Raw genomic sequence first — 22,516 nt, forward strand, 5'->3', positions numbered from 1 at the left:
AACCACAAATGGTCATCTTGGACTAGCACTGAACCTGCAATTTGGACCTTCAACCCACTGGTCCACATTAAAGTCCACTATATGGAGAAAAATCCTGGAATGTTTTCCTCAGAAACCTTCATTTCATTTTGACTGAAGAAAGAAAGACATGAACATCTTGGATCACATGCGGATGAGTAAATCATAAGGAAATTTGATTCAGGAGTGAAGAGGATAACTATAATATGCCCCTAAAAGGTGCATATTAATGCTAAATAGGTACTAATATGCACTCTGTGTGCAACATTTATCCCTGAGGTACTAGTACGCACCATTTACAGTTGAGGTTAAAAGTCAAGTCACCTTTTCATGTAGCGTTTTTAACAATACAGATTGTGTCAAAACAGCTTTACAGTATTAAATAAGAAAATAGTGTGTTAATAATGCAAAAAGACAACAGTAAACACTCAATTTAAAAAAAAAAAATTAAGTTTACATAGCCCTTTTTTTGTTTAGTGATAGTTGTTCATAAGTCCTTTGTTTGTCCTGAACAGTTAAACCTGCCTGCTGTTCTTCAGAAAAATCCTTCAGGTCCCACAAATTCTTTGGTTTTCCAGCATTTTATTTGAACCTTTCCAACATTGACTGTATGATTTTAAGATCCATCTTTTCACACTGAGGAAATCTGAGGGACTCATATGCAACTATTACAGAAGGTTCAAATGCTCACTGATGCTCCAGAAGGAAAAACAATGCATTAAGAGCTTTTCTTATTTTGTCTGAATATCATATTTTTTCATTTAATGTTGCCAATCAGAGGCTACAGAAGATAGTTACATGTTTTCCAGAAGACAAAATAAGTGAAATTTACCCTGATCTTCAAATTCAAAACATTTTGGAGTGGGATTGTGTAGAGCCCTTTAAAGCTGCATTGGACCTTTAACCTGTTAATCCCCATTGAAGTCCACTATATGGAGAAAAATCCTGGAATGTTTTCCTCAAAAACCTTAATTTCTTTACGACTGAAGAAATCATCAGAAAATTACCGTCCATAAAATTTTAAAAATAAATAAATAAATAAAAATTGTACCTGTACGGAAAATACTATTATGTCACTGGGGCAGTATCCTTAAAACTGTATCACTGTACCTTATCTACCCCTAAAAGACGTATAATAATATAATAATACCTTAAGGGTGCATAATAGGTACTTATATGTGACCCTGGACCACAAAACCAGTCATAAGGTTAAATTTTACAAAACTGAGATATATACATCATATGAAAGCTCAATAAATAAGCTTTCTATTGATGTATAGTTTGTTAGGATAGGACAATTTTTGGCCGAGATACATCTATTTGAAAATCTGATATGCACCCTTTAAGGGTAAATAAGGTACACAAGTGTACTTTTGAGCATAGTTTTGCTGGCAGGCTTCTCTCAAGACTTCAAGCAAATGATCAAGATGACAACTACTGATATACCATCTGTAGAAAATTCCTGTCACTAAAAGAAAGTGCACTCAAAAGTGAATCATTGTACCTTATCTGCCCCTAAAAGGTACTAATATGTGACCCTTGACCACAAAACTAGTCTGAAGTAGCACTGGTATATTTGTAGCAATAGTCAAAAATACACTGTATGAGTCAAAATGGTAAATTTTTCTTTAATGCCAGTGAAGATCATGTTCCATGAAAATATTTTGTATATATCAAAACCTAATTTTTATTTAGTAATATGCATTGCTAAGAACTTCATTTGGACAACTTTAAAGGGGATTTTCTCCATAATTAGATTTTTTGGCACCCTCAGATTCCAGATTTTCCAAATATCGTCCTATCCTAACAAACCATACAATGGAAGGCTTTTTTATTCAGAATTTTGATCTCAATTTCTAGTATGCACCATTTAGGGTTAGATAAGATGTATAGTTTACCCTAACACTGATCTTGTACATAACATTAGCCTTTTTCCGCTCACTTTGTAGACCAAATTAGCACGTCTTTTCATCAAATGGCACCACAAATGTTATTGTTCGGAAGTAGAGCACGCGGAAGACTTTTGGCGTCCATTAAGGAGCGCTTACAAAAAGGCGTCACGGCGAAATGTGTATACACAAGGCTTTTCAACAACAGAGTGATTGTGATTACAACACCAGCAATGAGCTTTGAAATCTGTTCATTAGTAAGCCACTAAGAGTCACGTTTGTGCCTGTAATGCTGGGAAATGCAGCGGTTGTCTTATCAGGATGCTAAAAACACACAAAAGCAGCTTTTACTGAACATGGCACAGAGACGATGCACGGTACGATTACTTGGCGCCTGTTGCTCCAAATGGCATGCCTACAACAACAACGATCAATGTTTCCGTAATCAAACCATGGCTACCGGCGCTCCACGGCAGTATTTGATAATTCCTATTCAGGCTAACAGCTTTATATAAACCCTGAAGTCTATGAAACCCAACAGTTTTGCTTCATAAATGACTATCACATGTTTGATTAGGCCTGGCATGAGCTACTATTATTTCATCACAGTATGTTGCAATCACTGTGGTTAGCGCTTGGTATGACACACGGCTACTATGACACCTGTTTCTGAGACTCAACGCTGAAAAGTTACAGTGTTGTCTGCGAGCATCTTGTGAGTCATGGTTACTGGTGAGAGTGACGATAGGTTTTGCCGGAGTGGAAAATCAGTGGTGGAAAATAGGCTTTGCCCTTTCACTTTATTGCCGCACACCTGCACCCAGGAATTTTTACTAGACTGGCTAAGCTCGAAGCTAGCTTAGCTTGTCAAGTAGGGAAGCTAGCTTTGTGACACATGGAAGTCAAACATTCATGATCGAGATCTGATCTTTGGTGTACTTACATTTCCAGCGATTACAGGTTTCTTTGATGTGCCACTTTCTGCTCTTTCGACAGAGTGCGAGAGTGGGCTAGCCACCAATCATTGCTGCAAAACAAAACAACCGTTCTAAAGAATACATATCGGTTTTCTCAAGAAAATATCTGATTTTACCTGTGCAAGAGTTTGGAAACTTGGTACTGGGTGACTGCTTTGCAGCTGATAAGGTGGAACCCAAATCGAAGCCTCCATGAGATTCTGGTCTCTAGATATGGCTCAAAACCCTCTTCAATGCACGTTTATGGGACTTCAGCCAAGGTTATAATCTGTCAGACACAAATGGCAAGTTTGTTTACTTCAGTAATACATCAAGACACACATCTGAGTCATTATTTATATCCTCAGCACAAACACTTTAGAAAAATGCTTCAAATCCCTAATGCATTTTTTTTAAAACCACTGCCAATGCTATAGAGCTGACAAAATGGTTGCATCATGTCAAAACGGCTACTTAACACTCTGTTAAGTTGAATCCAATGATTTATTCAATCACATTATTGTTCACAGGCCTTTCTGAGCATGCGAAGCATCCAGAGTGAAACCTCAGATTGTGGCTGTGCGTCAGCTTTTCCATTGCAAAGACACATCAAAAAGGGTGTTTGGAAAAATAAATACAGATAATACCGATGTGGGATATGCAGGCAAGAGGCTCATGGGAACTGGACTCTCTAGTTCGCTAAACTGTCATGAAAGATGTTCATGCCATCCAGAAGCGCTTCCGTTCTTCTCTTGAAATGTGTTTACGGCAGTGCCCAATTCTTTCCTCTTGTGTCATAGCCGTCCACCTGCTTAGCACTGTGAGCTATGTTCCACCTGTTTTGTTGCTGTTTACAAGGAGGTTTGAGGTTATAGAGATCAACTTGAGGGTTTTATGAGGTATTTCACACCTGTCTTTTAAGAGGTGTGTCACATCTGTGGTTGCATCACCATATTGCAGAAGATATTGCAAATACAACATACTTTCCATTTATTAAATGGTGTGGAATATACATTTTGGACACATAAATTTGTATTTGTATATATATATATTTCTTATATATAAGAAATAAGAAAAAATGGAAAAGAACTTGAAAAAAGCAGTTTCTCAAATCTATCTATTCGTCCATCTATCTGTCTATCCATCTGTATGTCCGTCCATCCATCCATCTATCTGTCTTTCCGTCCGTCCGTTCATCTCTCCGTCCATCCATCTTTCCGTCTGTCCATCCATCGATTTATCTGTCTATCCATCTCTGTCCGTCCATCTGTCCATCCATCCATCTGCCTGTTCATCTGTCCAACTGTCTGTGTGTCTGTCTGTCTGTCTATCTATCTATCTGTCTGTCTGTCCGTCCATCCTTTCATCTATTCATCTATCCATCGATTTATCTGTCTATCCCTCTCTGTTCATCCGTCCGTCCATTTATGCATTTATCTATCCGTCCGTCCATCCATTTATCTGTCTGTCCGTCCATAAATTTATCTGTCTGTCTCTCTGTTCATTCATTTATGCATCTATCTATCTATCTATCTATCTATCTATCTATCTATCTATCTATCTATCTATCTATCTATCTATCTATCTATCTATCTATCTATCTATCTATCTATCTACCTGTCCATCCAGCCATCTGTCCTTTTGTCTCTCCGTCCATCTATCTATCCATCTGTCCATCCATTTATCTGTCTATCCGTCTATCCATCCGTCTGTCTGACTGTCTATCCATCTGTCTGTCCATCCATTCGTCCATTCATCTATCCATCGATTTATCTGTCTATCCATCTATCTGTCTGTCTGTCCATCTATCTGTCTATGCATCTATCCATCCATCTTCTATCCATCTGTCTGTCCATCCATCCATCTATCTGTCTTTCCGTCCGTCCGTTCATCTCTCCATCCATCCATCTTTCCGTCTGTCCATCCATCGATTTATCAGTCTATCCATCTCTGTCCGTCCATCTGTCCATCCATCCATCTGCCTGTTCATCTGTCCTTCCATCTATCCATCTGTCTGTGTGTCTGTCTGTCTGTCTATCTATCTATCTGTCTGTCCGTCCATCCTTTCGTCTATTCATCTATCCATCGATTTATCTGTCTATCCCTCTGTTCATCCGTCCGTCCATTTACGCATTTATCTATCTATCTATCTATCTATCTATCTATCTATCTATCTATCTATCTATCTATCTATCTATCTATCCAGCCATCTGTCCTTTTGTCTCTCCGTTCATCAATCTATCTATCTGTCCATCCGTCTATCATCTATGCATCCGTTTGTCTGTCCATCAATCAATCTATCTGTTCCTCTGTCTATCATCTATCTATCCATCTGTCCATCCATTTATCTGTCTATCCGTCTATCCATCCGTCTGTCTGACTGTCTATCCATCTGTCTGTCCATCCATTTGTCCATTCATCTATCCATCGATTTATCTGTCTATCCATCTATCTGTCTGTCTGTCCATCTATCTGTCTATGCATCTATCCATCCATCTGTCTATCCATCTGTCTGTCCATCCATCCATCTTTCCGTCTATCCATCTGTCTATCATCTATCTGTCCGTCCGTTCATCCATCTATCTATCCGTCCATCTATCTGTCTGTCCATCCACAAAGTTGGAACTTTAAGCCTGAATTACTCTAATAGTAAAATTTATTTTTTACAAACATTTCTTACAAAATTTGTTAAAAAAAAGAGTTAATAAAATAAAAATCCACTGAAATAACATGCTAAAATGACAGTCCTAAAAATATAATGAGCTGGGCAATCAAAAGGTCGAGGTCACATTAAGTAAGTATGATTTAATTGTGAAGAATGTAATGAAAATGATTTCCTGCTGGGTCACTGGGGTAGCTGGGTTGGGGGAAGGCAGGATTGGACAACGTCCGTGCACAAGGCTTGGAAGACTGTCTGAAAGCATCACCATAGTTCACATTCTGCAACTTTCCATCAAGCAGGAACCTTCAGAGTTCCTTGGAAGAGGAAGTTTGTCATGCGAAGAGTATTTGTCATCAAAGTTGAATGAAAGGACAAAGGGCTATTTCCACTTGAGCAATCCTAAACCAACATCTACAAGAGGTTTAATATCAAACTGCTGCACTCTAGATGGTCACGAATCACAAATTACCCTCAGATTCTCAACTGTTTAAGTTCCACGCCCTCGTGCAGGGTAAAGTGTACCAGTGTTTGGCTGCTTCCACACCGCATTGTGCACAGATGCTCACTTTTTCTTTTGTTTTACAAGGGGATGCCACAAACACTTAGTCCTGAGTTAGCACTTCTGCTAAAACCACAACGCTGCTTGCAGCCAACACTGACCTGATTCTTTGTAAGCAGCGGCAGGTGTGGGATACCAAAGTGGTATGTGCAGCTGCGTGAACCTTCTGCTCGTGGCACACACACCTTTCACACACTTTCTACTCAACGTGCATCGAGTCAAACCACAGGAATCAAGGTGTTTTTGACTGCTGCGCATGCTAAGGCTACATCCGCATTCAAGCATTTGAAAACGCACACTAGCATCTTTAAATGTTTTACAAAAGTTGCTCGTCCACTCTGAAACTTCTGAAAACACTTATGTCACAAAAGTTCACTGAAAATATTTCACATTTATCCACTTGGAAGAGCATCTTCAGAATGCTCAACCTGCTTCTGAAATCACGTAGTGACTAGTAGGCGCTACACTTGGTTTGAAACTTACTCTGCAACCGCAAAGTATGTTGTTGTATGAATGTGTGTAATGTGTCATTTGGATACCACATCTGCCATGTTGACAATGTCACATGACCTACCAGCTTCAGTTGTGTCTGAAACTCTGGCTTCATTGGATAGTAAAGAATTTGGACACTGCTCTTTTGGCGTATTATTTTTTGCATACTATGAATTCAGACACACTGTTATTTTGGCATACTGTCTCAAATACTATAAATCTGGACATACAGTACCGCTCTTTTGGCATTCTGTTTTTTGCATTCTATACATTTGGACATTGTTCTTTTGGCATAATACTTTTCACATACTATTAACTGAAACAGGCTGCTTTTTTGCCATACTGTTTTTATTTATTTATTTTGCATACTATGAATTCAGACACACTGCTTTTTTGCCATACTGCCCCCCCCCCCCAAATACTATGAATTCGGACATACAGTACTGCTCTTTTGGCATACTGTTTTTGGCATAGGCTACTTGGACACTGCTCTTTTGGCATATTATTTTTCACATACTATTAACAGAAACAATGCTTTTTTGCCGTACTGTTTTTTTCCCCACGTACTGTGAATTCAGACACTGCTTGTTTGATGTACTGTTTTTCGTATTCTATTAATTCAGACACTGCTTTTTAGCAAACTTTTTTTTTTGTTGCATACTATGAATTCGCACTGCTTTTTGGCGTAATGTTTTTCACATATTATTAACTCAGACACACTGCTTTTTGGCGTACTGTTTTTCACATACTATTAACTCAGACACACTGCTTTTTGGCGTACTACTTTTCACCTACTACCAACTGAAACACACTGCTTTTTTTTGCATACTATGAATTCAGACACACTGCTATTTTGGCGTAAGTACCTCTCTTTTGGCCTACTGTTTTTCTTTTTTTGCATACTATGAAATCAGACTCACTGCTTGTTTGGTGTACTGTTTTCCGTATTCTATTAATTCAGACACACTGCTTTTAGGCAAACTGTTTTTTTTTTTTGTTTTTTTTTTGTATTTTGTTTCTTGTTTTGGTGCACTGTTTTTCACACACCATGAATTCGGACACACTGCTTTTTAGGTGTACTGTTTCTTGCATACTATTGGCGGTTTTCCACTACACAGTACCAGCTTGCCTCGGCTCGGCTCTGTTTGGTTTTCCACTGTGTAAAAGTTGTACCTGTACCGGCTTCCAGGTACTTTTTTTCGTACCACCTCCGGCGAGGTTCCAAGCGAGCTGAGGCGAGCTGAGGCGATACTAAAATGTGACGTGAAAACACAGCAGACTGCTGATTGGTCAGAGAGAATCGTCACTATTCACTGCGCCATCATTGCACGCGCCAGCAATAGTATCCAGAATAACCCCGCCATTTTTAAAAAGTTTGGCCAGAGATTGCGTGACATATCCAATCCATTACATATTATGGCAACTCGGAAGAATACGCCGTGGTCAAACGAGGAGGTGCAGACAGCGGGTGTGTGTCGCGTAGAAGATTACGTCATGGCAGTTTCCTGCAGCGTCGCTATGACAACCAGGTACTATTGTGGAGGTACAGGTACAACTTTTACACAGTGGAAAACCTAACAGAGCTGAGTCGAGCCGAGTCGAGTCGAGTCGAGGCGAGGCGAGCTGGTACTGTGTAGTGGAAAAGCGCCATATGAATTCGGACACTGCTCTTTTGGTGCACTGTTTTTCACATAATATGAATTTGGACACACTGCTTTTTTTGGTGTACTGTTTTTTGCATACTATGAATTTGGACACTAAATTCGGACACACTGCTGTTTTAGCTACCTTTTTATTTCATACCATGAATTTAGACACATTGCTCTTTTGGCGTACTGTTTTTTGCATACTAAGTATAATAAGTTCATAATAAGTTCAAACACTGCTTTTTTAGCAAACTGTTTTTCAAATACTTCATACTGCTTATTCGGGGTACTATTTTTCGCATACTGTGAATTTAGACACAATGCTTTTTGGTGTACTGTTTTCACATACTATGAATTTGGACTGTTTTATGGCATACTGTCTTCCACATACTATGAATCTGAACAGTACAGGAGGCGGCGAATTTGGACACAACATCTGTCTTAGTTTGGACGAAGGCCAAAAATGTAGCCTTTCAAAAGTATCTGGATTAACGTAGGCTTATAAAAGTCCTTGCAATTTCCAAATCCCAATCGGTAAGGTTATTCATAGTAGCATAACAGAACGCAAACTATCAAAACAGAGTGTCTGCCCGAGGACGCAATGGGAGATGGACACCAACCAGAGGAAGATAAAGTGCTGGAATCTGCATGATGTAACACCGAGGCATGAGGAGAGGGGGCCCAGATGCTTTTGCAAGGCGCCTGATTTTCGTGTTTGCAAGGAAACCATGGAAACAGAGGGGGAAACCCACCCAGCTGTAGGGCCGAGTTGGGCTCCGAGCCCCAGAGTCGACAGAGCGCCGGTGCTCCAATCACAGGCTTTCCCCCTGCGAGCCAAGGCTGGGTTTCATCACCGAAGAGTCCAGGCCTTAATGCACAGCAGATGTGTGGCCAACAGGAGTTGGCAGCTCTTTGACAGCGCTGGATGGAGCAATCCCCCTCCTCCCCCCGCTTCTTCATCTCCCCCTTAGGAGAATGCTGTGTGCGGGCTAACGTTCGGATCCTCTCGGCATTCTTGGGAACTCGCGATGCGCTGTTATAAGAAAACATTCGAGAAAGATTCAACATTCAGTGCACGACATGCCGTTTTATCTCCTGGCAGGGGCTTGCGAACACTCCCGTTCTGACGCATTCTTCTGCTATCAGTCGTGTAGTTCTTATGCATGAATATTTAATATAACATGACATGAAGGTACAGATATACAACACACGACTTAAGTTGCCAATGCTGCCCCTACCAAATCAGAACTTGCTTATCTCTATCTCTGTCACTTTTTTGGCCGAGGTCGAAAAGCGCGCTATCTTCGCATATGGACTGTCTCAAGACAAACGATTCTACCAAGACTGCCAAATCAGTCAGAGTTAGTACCAGCTCGTGGTAGACTCCTATTGCAAAACCTCCAGCTGTTACCCATAATAATCCATGCTTGTGCTTGTGCAAAGGTAATACAGTTGCTAAACATGCACATGTACTGCTGGGTTACAAGAATGCAAACTGAACTGTTGACGATTAGGATATTCCCATATATTCGTAATTGTTACCGGCAAACATAATGATCGTTTTTATAAAGACAGTGTTGGGAAGGTTGCTTTGGAAAGTTACCCTTTTTAAAATATAATACGTAGTGTAACTATTTCAGTTACTTTATTAAAGTAATGTATCTGATTACATTTGATCACTTTTTGATTACTTTTCTCAATTTCTAACAAGTGTTAATCATTTTGAAAGACGTAAACCAAGCAGGGATAACATTTCAGTAGGATTCGACACCGATTACTGTCAGGCTTCTCAAAAACCTTCATTACATTAAGTTTATAAAAATGTTATTTTAAAGCACAAAATCAGCCTTACTTTGAGATCGTTCTGAGGTTAAATATTTTATATTATTCATATTTTAGAGCAGTCAACTGAATTTGGGAAACAAATCTTTGTTATTGGTTAACATTTTCATAAGTAACTAATTTAATTACACATTTTTTCTTAGTAACTAAAACAGATTACCTTTGCATTTATTTTGTAATTAAACTACGTAACTCTGTTACATGTAACTAGTTACACTTCAACACAGTCTAAAGCCATTTCCCAAAAGACGTCCGATGTTTGGAAATCGGCGTGATTTAAGTCAAACTTTAGCAATATCTGCTTTTTCAGAATTAGTTTAGCTGAAAACATACTATTTCTGTTACTTACTGTTATGTTGGTATCAAGGTAAATTACGGCATCTACTATTTAACTAACCAAACATTGGCTGATTAGCAGTAGATGCCATTACTATAGCATTTTATACTATAAATAATAATTACCAGTTGATCATAATATATTTGTTGCAGTTTCTTCATTTTCATTCAGCAGTGGTCCCATTAAACCATCTGGCCTTCACTCTGGTTAACAACAGAAGATCTTTGAGGAAGTTTATGTAGTTGACGGTTATTTTTCATCTGTTAATATTCTCATTTCCAATCTGGTGAAAGGCTGCCAATGCAAAAATGACTGAAAAGTGAAGACAGAGTCAAATAAAGCACTTGCAATATAAGATAACATGCAACTTGCAGAATCTGCCAAATGTTAATTATTTTACTAAAATAAGAGGGATAAAAGTTGAATTTGAATTTATAAAAATGTATGAAAATTGATTTAAAAAAATGACCGTTTAAAAGTTTACATACACTTGATTCTTAATACTGTGTTGTTGCCTGAAAGATTCACAGATTTTTTTTTCTTCGTTTTTTTCCAGATGATACGTAATTCTTTGGTTTTTCAGCATTTTTGTGTATTTGAACCCTTTCCAACAATGACTGTATGATGTTAAGATCCATCTTTTCACACTGAGGACAACTGAGGGACACATGCAACTATTACAGAAGGTTCGAACTCTCACTGATGCTCCAGAAGGAAACACAATGCATTAAGAGCCGGATAATTTTGCCTAAATATCATATTTTTTCATTCCGTACTGCCCTTCAGAAGCTACAGAAGATACTTCCATGTTCCTCAGAAGACAGAATTTAAATAAATTTACCCTGATCTTCAAATTCCAAAAGTTTTCAGCCCCCTTAATGCTCTTAATGCAGAATTTTTCCTTCTGGAGCATGAGTGAGCGTTTGAACCTTCTGTAATAGTTGCATATGAGTCCGTCAGTTGTCCTCAGTGTGAAAAGATGATCTCAAAATCACTCAGTCAGTGTTGGAAAGAGTTCAGATACACAAAAATGCTGAAAAACCAAAGAATTTGTGAGACCTGAAGGATTTTTCTGAAGAACAGTAGGCAGTTTAACTGTTCAGGATAAACAAGATTCTGCAAAGGGTATGTAAACTTTTGACTTCAACTATAAAAAGAGCTGAGCGACTGAATGCGAGATAAATGTGAACGTTTTCCACAGGTATTTTAGACCTCCTTGGTCATGCCGCTCAAACAAACAGAGAAACGCTGAAAGCACCACAGAGCCACAGGGTTTACACTCTTCTGGGAAATCAACCTACTCTTAGCACATTATCATGTAAACTATGGCCGTGAGATCACCTCCTACAAATGCTTGCAATTTATTGTCATATTCTGAACTGTTTGAGCTCAGGTCTCTGTGGTCAGAGAACACAACCTAATTGAGGGTCTAAACTGCATGAACTTCTCCTTGACAGGAACATCAGAGAAAACAGCAGGTGCTGCTGACTGAATGAAACCACTAATCAGCACTTTGCAATAAAGACTTGTTTCATTTCTGCAGCTCTCATATTGACTCATTGAAAAGGCCTGTTTTGGTCTAAGTTCTCAACACTGGTCTCAGACCAGGCTTGAATGTGTGTGTACAGTGCTTACAAAACCTTGGCCGTTTACGATGTTTATCAATCCTGAGGAAAAATGACTGCTGAGGATCGCTATGCTGATGCAACGGAGTGGGGTGCACTGGAAATGTGTGACATGTGGTGAAGCAAAAGGGAAAATGGAGGTTGAGCTGTTAGCGAATTGGGTTTTAGGCAGGACCGCCTTGAGAAATGCTTGTTTTTCTGCATGACTGTGGATTGAGATCTCACCACAGAGGAGATTCGGAGCGTCACCACGCTTTCAGAGAGACACCAACATCTGTCAGGCCCACTTCCTTCCAAAATAATGTCCGTCCACGCAGACACGAGCCACCAAAACAAACGCTCTAAAGAAAACAAAAGAGATGCGGTTTCATTTCATCCAATAATGTAAGCAGATGAACGCTGATAAACGTTTCACATATCACGTTGCTGCTTAGATATCAAAGCGGAAAGAACAAAAGGTTCGAAATCACGTTGAAACAACAGCTTTCATGTTCAGGCTATACAAAAAACGGCTTTGTCTTCAAGTCACGTTTCCCTCTGCCAGTGGAAAGAGTTTTACTTTATAAATGTTACACTTGAGTACTGTTTAAAAGAAACAAACTTGGACCACTTTTAGTGACCCAAAAGCAAACTGAGTGAAACCAGTTTTCCATGCATTCACACTGTACCTTGACCATACTATGAATTCAGACACACTGCTTTTTTGGCGTACTGTTTTTTTTTGTTTTTTTTTTGCATACTATGAATTTGGACACTGCTTTTTTGATGTACTGTTTTTTGCATACTATGAATTCGTACACTACTTTTTTGGCCAACAGCTTTTTGCATACTATGAATTTGGACACTGCTCTTTTGATGTACTGTTTTTTGCATACTATAAATTCGGACACACTGCTTTTTTGGTGTACTGTTTTTTTTATTATTTTTTTGCATACTATGAATTTGGACACTGCTTTTTTGATGTACTGTTTTTTGCATACTATAAATTCGGACACACTGCTTTTTTGGCGTACTGTTTTTTTTTGCATACTATGAATTTGGACACTGCTTTTTTGATGTACTGTTTTTTTGCATACTATGAATTCGTACACTACTTTTTTGGCCAACAGCTTTTTGCATACTATGAATTCAGACACTGCTCTTTTGATGTACTGTTTTTTGCATACTATAAATTCGGACACACTGCTTTTTTGGTGTACTGTTTTTTTTATTATTTTTTTGCATACTATGAATTTGGACACTGCTTTTTTGATGTACTGTTTTTTGCATACTATAAATTCGGACACACTGCTTTTTTGGCGTACTGTTTTTTTTTGCATACTATGAATTTGGACACTGCTTTTTTGATGTACTGTTTTTTTGCATACTATGAATTCGTACACTACTTTTTTGGCCAACAGCTTTTTGCATACTATGAATTCAGACACTGCTCTTTTGATGTACTGTTTTTTGCATACTATAAATTCGGACACACTGCTTTTTTGGCGTACTGTTTTTCACATACTATGAATTCAGACATTACTTTTTTGGCCTACATCTTTTTTGGCATACTGTTTTCTGCATACTATAAATTTTTGACACTGCTTTTTTGGCGTACTGTTTTTCGCATAGTATGAATTCAGACATTACTTTTTTGGCCTACACCTTTTTTGGCATACTGTTTTCTGCATACTATAAATTTTTGACACTGCTTTTTTGGCGTACTGTTTTTTGCATAGTATGAATTCAGACATTACTTTTTTGGCCTACACCTTTTTTGGCATACTGTTTTCTGCATACTATAAATTTTTGACACTGCTTTTTTGGCGTACTGTTTTTCGCATAGTATGAATTCAGACATTACTTTTTTGGCCTACACCTTTTTTGGCATACTGTTTTTTGCATACTATAAATTTTTGACACTGCTTTTTTGGCGTACTGTTTTTCGCATAGTATGAATTCAGACACTACTTTTTTGGCCTACAGGTTTTTGCATATTATAAATTCAGACACTGCTGTTTTGGCATACTGTTTTTTTTGCATACTATAAATTCGGACACTGCTTTTTTGGCATACTATGAATTCGGGACACACTGCTTTTTTGGCATACTATTTTTCGCATACTATGAACTTGGACACTGCTTTTTTAGAGACCTGTTTTTCGCCTAATTTGAATTCGGACACTGCTTTTTTAACAACCTGTTTTTTGCATACTATGAATTCGGGACACACTGCTTTTTTGGCATACTATTTTTCGCATACTATGAACTTGGACACTGCTTTTTTAGAGACCTGTTTTTCGCCTAATTTGAATTCGGACACTGCTTTTTTAACAACCTGTTTTTTGCATACTATAAATTCGGACACACTGCTTTTTTGGCGTACTGTTTTTCACATACTATGAATTCAGACATTACTTTTTTGGCCTACACCTTTTTTGGCATACTGTTTTCTGCATACTATAAATTTTTGACACTGCTTTTTTGGCGTACTGTTTTTCGCATAGTATGAATTCAGACATTACTTTTTTGGCCTACACCTTTTTTGGCATACTGTTTTTTGCATACTATAAATTTTTGACATTGCTTTTTTGGCGTACTGTTTTTCGCATAGTATGAATTCAGACACTACTTTTTTGGCCTACAGGTTTTTGCATACTATAAATTCAGACACTGCTGTTTTGGCATACTGTTTTTTTTTTTGCATACTATAAATTCGGACACTGCTTTTTTGGCATACTATGAATTCGGGACACACTGCTTTTTTGGCATACTATTTTTCGCATACTATGAACTTGGACACTGCTTTTTTAGAGACCTGTTTTTCGCCTAATTTGAATTCGGACACTGCTTTTTTAACAACCTGTTTTTTGCATACTATGAATTCGGGACACACTGCTTTTTTGGCATACTATTTTTCGCATACTATGAACTTGGACACTGCTTTTTTAGAGACCTGTTTTTCGCCTAATTTGAATTCGGACACTGCTTTTTTAACAACCTGTTTTTTGCATACTATAAATTCGGACACACTGCTTTTTTGGCGTACTGTTTTTCACATACTATGAATTCAGACATTACTTTTTTGGCCTACACCTTTTTTGGCATACTGTTTTCTGCATACTATAAATTTTTGACACTGCTTTTTTGGCGTACTGTTTTTCGCATAGTATGAATTCAGACATTACTTTTTTGGCCTACACCTTTTTTGGCATACTGTTTTTTGCATACTATAAATTTTTGACATTGCTTTTTTGGCGTACTGTTTTTCGCATAGTATGAATTCAGACACTACTTTTTTGGCCTACAGGTTTTTGCATACTATAAATTCAGACACTGCTGTTTTGGCATACTGTTTTTTTTTGCATACTATAAATTCGGACACTGCTTTTTTGGCATACTATGAATTCGGGACACACTGCTTTTTTGGCATACTATTTTTCGCATACTATGAACTTGGACACTGCTTTTTTAGAGACCTGTTTTTCGCCTAATTTGAATTCGGACACTGCTTTTTTAACAACCTGTTTTTTGCATACTATGAATTCGGGGCACACTGCTTTTTTGGCATACTATTTTTCGCATACTATGAACTTGGACACTGCTTTTTTAGAGACCTGTTTTTCGCCTAATTTGAATTCGGACACTGCTTTTTTAACAACCTGTTTTTTGCATACTATGAATTCGGGGCACACTGCTTTTTTGGCATACTGTTTTTCGCATATTATGAACTCGGACAATGCTTTTTTAGTGACCTGTTTTTTGCATACTATGAATTAGGGGTGGGCGGTACACCGGTGTCATAGTCATCACCGGTGTGACATTGCGCCACGACATGGATTTTCTAATACCGTCAATACCGTAATAAATCAATTATGTGCCTTGAACGGCTGCATTTACATCAATAATAGCTAATTCTAAATAATAAGGCATTCAATTTTCTTAAAACATTCAGTTGTGGTCTAAATACTATATATCTTGTTGTAAATAAAAAAGTAAAACATTGGTATCAGCTTTGCAGGTGGTAGGTAAAAGGGGAGTGGCCATTAAATGACTGGTGAAACATCGTGAAAAAAGGTCGGGCCTGTAGCCTATACCAGGGGCGGAGTGGCAATCGGGACAACCGGGACTTTTCCCGGTCGGCCGGCCAAAGGATTTACACAGCGGATCACAAATTGAGCGGGCGCGAGGCGAACGCGACCGGCCTGAGCTTATTAGAATCATTGACGTTAATTCTCTGCAAATAGCGGCCAAATACTCCCACATACTCCCCCTAAATGTCCAACCAATATTTATATCAGTTGCATGTCCTTGCATGATACTTGAAATTTCCATCCAATCACAAAGCTCTTTCTAGAATGCTCTTAGTTCTTAGTTTAGTTGAGCCCCATATTTTTTTCTTATCGGCGCACCCGCTAATATTCTAATATTGTATATAATTTTCGCACTTTCAATATGCAGGGTATAGAAATTGCTTTTAAATGAGTGCTCGCGCTTTTACTTTTACTTTCGATTTTGCGATAACGCACACTCTCTGTAAATGGAGCAGCACATCTTATAATAGATATTTGTCAGTGAGTACAAGATTGCAGCAAATCCTCCAGTCTATTTTTGTCATCTCTCTTTACTTTCGACCCGTGATCATTCAAATCTAAAGGTCATTGTACACTGAGTCCGATTTTCGTATGCGTTTTTTTTTTTTTTTTTTTTAGTTTTCTCATATTCGCCATCCTTATCACATACTAAAGGGACAGGACAGGCCACTCTTCCCAAAATGTATCAAAAAAAAAAGTAATACCGTGATATTATACCGTCACCGTTCAAAAGATGAAACATACCGTGATATTAATTTTAGGTCATATCGCCCACCCCTACTATGAATTCGGGGCACACTGCTTTTTTGGCGTACTATTTTTCGCATACTATGAACTTGGACACTGCTTTTTTGAGACCTGTTTTTAGCCTACTTTAAATTCGGACACTGCTTTTTTAACAACCTGTTTTTCGCATACTATGACTCCGGACAATATTTTGGCCTACAGCTTTTTGCATACTATAAATTCAGACACTGCTGTTTTGACATACTGTTTTTTGCATACTATGAATTTGGACATTTCTCTTTTGGCATACTGTTTTTCGCATACTATGAATTCAGACACTACTTTTTTGGCCTACAACTTTTTGCATACTATTAATTTGGACACTGTTTTTTGCATACTATGAATTCGGACACTGCTTTTTTGGCGTACTTTTTTCACATACTATGAATTTGGACATACTGCTATTTTGGCATACAGATTTTTTTTGCATACTACGAATTCAGACACTACTTTTTTGATGTACTGTTTTTTGCATACTATGAATTTGGACACTGCTTTTTTAGCGACCTATTTTTCGCATACTATAAATTCAGGCACTGCATTTTGGCATACTGTTTTTCACATACTATAAATTCGGTCGCTGTTTTTTTAGCAACAGGTTTTTCGCATATTATGAATTCTGACATATAGTACAATAGTGTACTGTTTTTCGCATACTATGAATTCGGACACATTTTGCTTTGGCGTACATTATAAACCTAATCAACAAGATGATGATGATACAAAACTAAAAATATAACAAGATGAAAAAAAATAAAACAATAAAATAAAAAAATATAACAAATTAAAATAAGATAAAAAATTAAATAAATATAGGACCAGCTGAAAAATATAATACAATTTAGAAAACAAAGTGAAATAAAAACAAACTTAAAAGAAAAGAAATATAGGACATAAATAAGCTTTAAGACCACTTAAAGCATTTTGCTATTCCAAAATTAAATTTAGATTAACTGAGCAGCCAGTAACAATTACAGCACATGATAATGAGTGTTTGTTTTTTCAACAGATGTGTACTAGCTCTGTCAGAGGCCTTATTGACAGGAATGGGTGTTTCCGTACGTACGTTAGCACCGCTGTTGGTTACAATCTGGTTGGTTAAAAAGGGTGTAAGAAACGTACAGAAGAAGAACGGACTTCAGATATCTGCAGACGCAAAATGAAAGGGAAGTGGTTACAATTCAAAAGGAAAACACACATACACACCTGCTTTCACTTACATTTTGAAGGAAAACAAAGTGTTATCATTGGTTGAAATCTGAAGCGCGACAGCAGAGTCGTCAGATTTCGCTAAATCTCGAGCCAGAGCAAATATAAACAAAAAAGGCTGAATAAAAACAGGAAACACTCAACGTCTAGTATTAATTGAAGCTCTGTTTTGCCAAGAGTGTAATTATTAGGCACACAAATTAATTCCTAATTTAATGAAGAAAATATAAAGTGCACTTTGCTTGAAGATGAATCTGTTTGTGTTTTATTTTTATATATATATTTATATATTTTAGTCTAAAACTGGTTCATATCTTGATGAATACTGGATGGCTCAGATAATAAACATTTGGAAAATGAAGGTAGTCCACCTCACTGGATCTCATCAACTCCAAATCATGATGATCCAGTTTTACGACTGCAGAGTTTCTGCAGATGTTTTCTCTGAGATAAGGCGACCACATTGACCATGGAGGAATTCGTCTTGGCTTGAGTTCAACTTATGAATACATGCATTAGTTAGTTCAGCTGAAACGTACTCCAGCAAACTCCACTGTAATCTGACACGAGGTTAAAAAACACACATTTCTTGACGCAACACAACCAACATCAGCCTTTAAACATCTGCTGTTACCAAGCAACAAGTTCGTAAAGCTAAAAACACTCCATGCTCACAGGGGCAACTTATGATTACGTCGTGCAGGCACTTGGATGCTGACATAATTACCAAGCGAATGAAAGACATCAGCTCTGCCCCTGATGTACGAGAAAAGCATATGATCCCACATAAACAGTTCCAAACATTTTGAACGTGTTAGACCGACTTTAGCGTAAGCAGAACCGCCTGCTGAGAGTTAAAAACGCAGATTTTAAGCACAAGGTTTAAAAACACTCCACCAAAAGGGGGTTTTCACAGTGATGCCACAGAAGAACCATTTTGGGCTCCTTAAAGAACAGTTGTTAAAAGAATGATTGTTTGTTAGTATGAAGAACATTTAAATAACCTAAAGAAGCCTTTTCCCACTTTAATAACTGCTTTGGAAAGCTATGGATGTTTGAAGGTTCTTTATGGAAACCATCAATGCCAATAAATAATAGATTTCTCTGTTTTAATCGATTCCCGTTTTTATGTAACTATTGATTCTTAAATCCCAAGAATCGATTAGTCTAGTCGGTTTTCAGTTAACAAATGCTAAATTAGCGCACCTCCCATCCAATAAATTGCAATAAGCGTTGTGCTTTCTTACTTTTGATACGAAACAAAGTCTCGAATTTCAAATTCTGACTATTTTATTACAGTATTTAAACAACAAATGCTGTTTTGGTGCTGTTTATCGTGGAGTGTACCATTTTAGTACAATATATTCAAACAATAAATGCCGTTTGCCACTTTTTAATGCAGAGTGTAACATTTTAGAACAACATTCAAACAATAAATGCCGTTTTGGTGCTGCTTAACGTGAAGTGTACCATTTTAGTACAATATTCAAACAACAAATGCTGTTTGCCGCTTTTTAATGCTGTGTGTACCATTTTAGTATAATATTCAAACAATAAATGTCGTTTTGGTGCTGCTTAACGTGAAGTGTACCATTTTAGTGCAATATATTCAAATAATAAATGCTATTTGCCGCTTTTGAGTGTAACATTTTAGTACAATATTCAAACAATAAATGCTGTTTGCTACTTTTTGCTGGTTTATGCTGGTCCTTTGTTCACATGTAGCATCTTTTGCGCGCTCAAATTCGTTATTTCAAATGTAGACGCGCGCCTTGCGTGCGCATAATGGAAGCGACGCGGTCGCGACGCGCACGCGGTGCGACGCGCTCGTTTTTTCCAGGCGCGTCCGCGCCGCATCGAGATAAAAACATCTCAACTTTTCAGAATGCAGCAAGCGCACCGCAGGTCATGTGACATGAACCAACCAATCAGCTTCCTCACGTTTTCCATTACATTGAAACCTCTGTAGAAACATGGAGGAGCAGCTCTTCATTGTGGTCCAGGGATTTCCTGAACTTTCTGATTTGTCAAGCCCCCATTATTTTGACGCTAATAGAAGAAACAATGCATGGAGACGCATAGGCTTGGAGCTAGAGCGCAGCTGATGGTTGCTTAGAAACGGCAGACGCTTCCGGAGCGCAAGCGCCCTAGCGCTTTGTTGATAACGGTGCGTTCACACCAAAGTCCCTTTAAGGCAAGTCATGTCACTCGGCGGCCATCTTTGAAACGCCTCTCGGGCATACAAGTGCAGCTCCTATCTGTTTGAATGGGGAAACATCAAATTCTCCAAAACTGTTCACCAAGCTTACAATTAAATTTCATATTTTAAATCTCCAAAGAAATCCAACAAGAACTGCCTCATAAATATGGTTCCTTGTGCTCCAATAGCGTGAAAAAACGCTTATTTTTCCGGCTAGATGAGCCAGTGCGCATGCGCAGTACTGAGCGCACGTCTTAGAGCGCCGATTGTTTCTATAGCAACCGGGACTTCTAACGGCAGCTGCAGTGACGCGCTGACTTTTCTAATCAACGATTGGCTCTTTCACTAAGAAGGCGGGGCTTCGCGGCCATAATGAGCGTTGCATTTTTCCCCATTCAAAACTACACGAGTGACATGTCTTGGGTATTCTATAGTCTTTGGTTCACACTGGCACGTAGCGAGCGGGGCGAAGCGAGCGTTTTCAATTCATTCATGCTGAAGTTGAGCGTAAAGGGTCGCGTGGTGCATTTTGGGATTGGAAGCGGCGCGGAGAAGGCGTTGAGAGCAGCTGAGAGCGTCAAAAGGTTGGACATTCCTCAACTTTATGCAAATCTCGAGCGCAAAACGCCGGGCGACAACCAATCGTAACGGTGCGTTCACACTGGCACGTAGCGAGGGGGGCGAAGCAAGCGTTTTCAATTCATTCATATGGAAGTTGCGCGTAAACGGTCGCGTGGTGCATTTTGGGATTGGAAGCGGTGCGGAGAAAGCGTTGAGAGCAGCTGACAGCGTCAAAAGGTTGGGCATTCCTCAACTTTATGCAAATTTCGAGCGCAAAATGCCGGCGACAACCAATCGGTGTGAGAAGTTGGCAAGGAAAGACTATGACGCGTGTTTCCGAAACTGGTGGATTACTGAGCTGAAATCACATATTATTGAAAAAGTCACGCAAAAGTAAATGTACTTTGCATGTTGTTAGTATACGCTACAGTTTAGTTCAATAATATGTGATTTCAGCTCAGTAATCCACCAGTTTCGGAAACACGCGTCATAGTCTTTCCTTGCCAACTTCTCACAGCGATTGGCTGTCGCCCAGCGTTTTGCGCTCGAGATTTGCATAAAGTTGAGGAATGCCCAACCTTTTGACGCTGTCAGCTGCTCTCAACGCTTTCTCCGCGCCGCTTCCAATCCCAAAATGCACCACGCGACCGTTTACGCGCAACTTCCATATGAATGAATTGAAAACGCTCGCTTCGCCCCGCTCGCTAGAAAGCGGCGCGCCTAGCGTTTTCCACGCGTTTTTAGGCGCGACATGTGAACGGCCCCTTAAACCAGCATCAAAACCTACCTAACCAGCATATGCTGTTTTTTTCAACAGGAAAATGCCGTTTTGGCGCCGTTTAATGTGTGTACCATGTTAATACAATATATTCAAACAATAAATGCAGTTTGGGCACTGTTTAATGTGGAGTGTACCATTTTAATACACTATTCAAACAATAAATGCCGTTTTGGTGCTGCTTAACGTGAAGTGTACCGTTTTAGTACAATATATTCAGACTATAAATGTTTTTTAATCACATCGTTGTGTCGCTTCAGTTCAAGAGAAGCGGGAGCGACGTGAACTGATCATCAGGTCCTCCGGTTTAATACCAATTTCGGCACGGAATACACATGAATGAAAGATCAAAGGTATGTTAAAAGAAAGAGTTTAACTTACCGAAAATTGTTTGTCTCTCATGTAATCGCTCAATCAGTGTTTCAACCGCAGAAAGACGTCAGTATAAGAGCTTGTAAACAATGTCACGTGAAACATTCGGTGACCATGAACTTAGTTAACTAGAAAAATAATGGTGTATATTTTACAGCATTTTTCCTTGAGAAAATTTGGCATTTACTGTACCTGACATATACAGTTGAAGTCAAAAGTTTACATACACTTTGCAGAATCTGCAAAATGTTATTTTACCAAAATTAGAGGGATCATACAAAATGGATGTTATTTTTTTATTTAGTACTGACCGGACCTGTGTTTTTTTCTTTAGTAATAGTTGTTCATGAGTCCTTTGTTTGTCCTGAACAGTTAAACTGGCCACTGTTCTTCAGAAAAATCCTTCAGGTCTTAAAACTTTGGTTTTCCAGCATTTTTGTGTATTTGAACCCTTTCCAGCAATGACTGTATGATTTTGAGATCCATCTTTTCACACTGAGGACAACTGAGGG

The sequence above is a fragment of the Garra rufa genome, chromosome 7 (assembly GCF_049309525.1).
Source record: "Garra rufa chromosome 7, GarRuf1.0, whole genome shotgun sequence".
NCBI classification, from domain to species: Eukaryota; Metazoa; Chordata; class Actinopteri; order Cypriniformes; family Cyprinidae; genus Garra; species Garra rufa.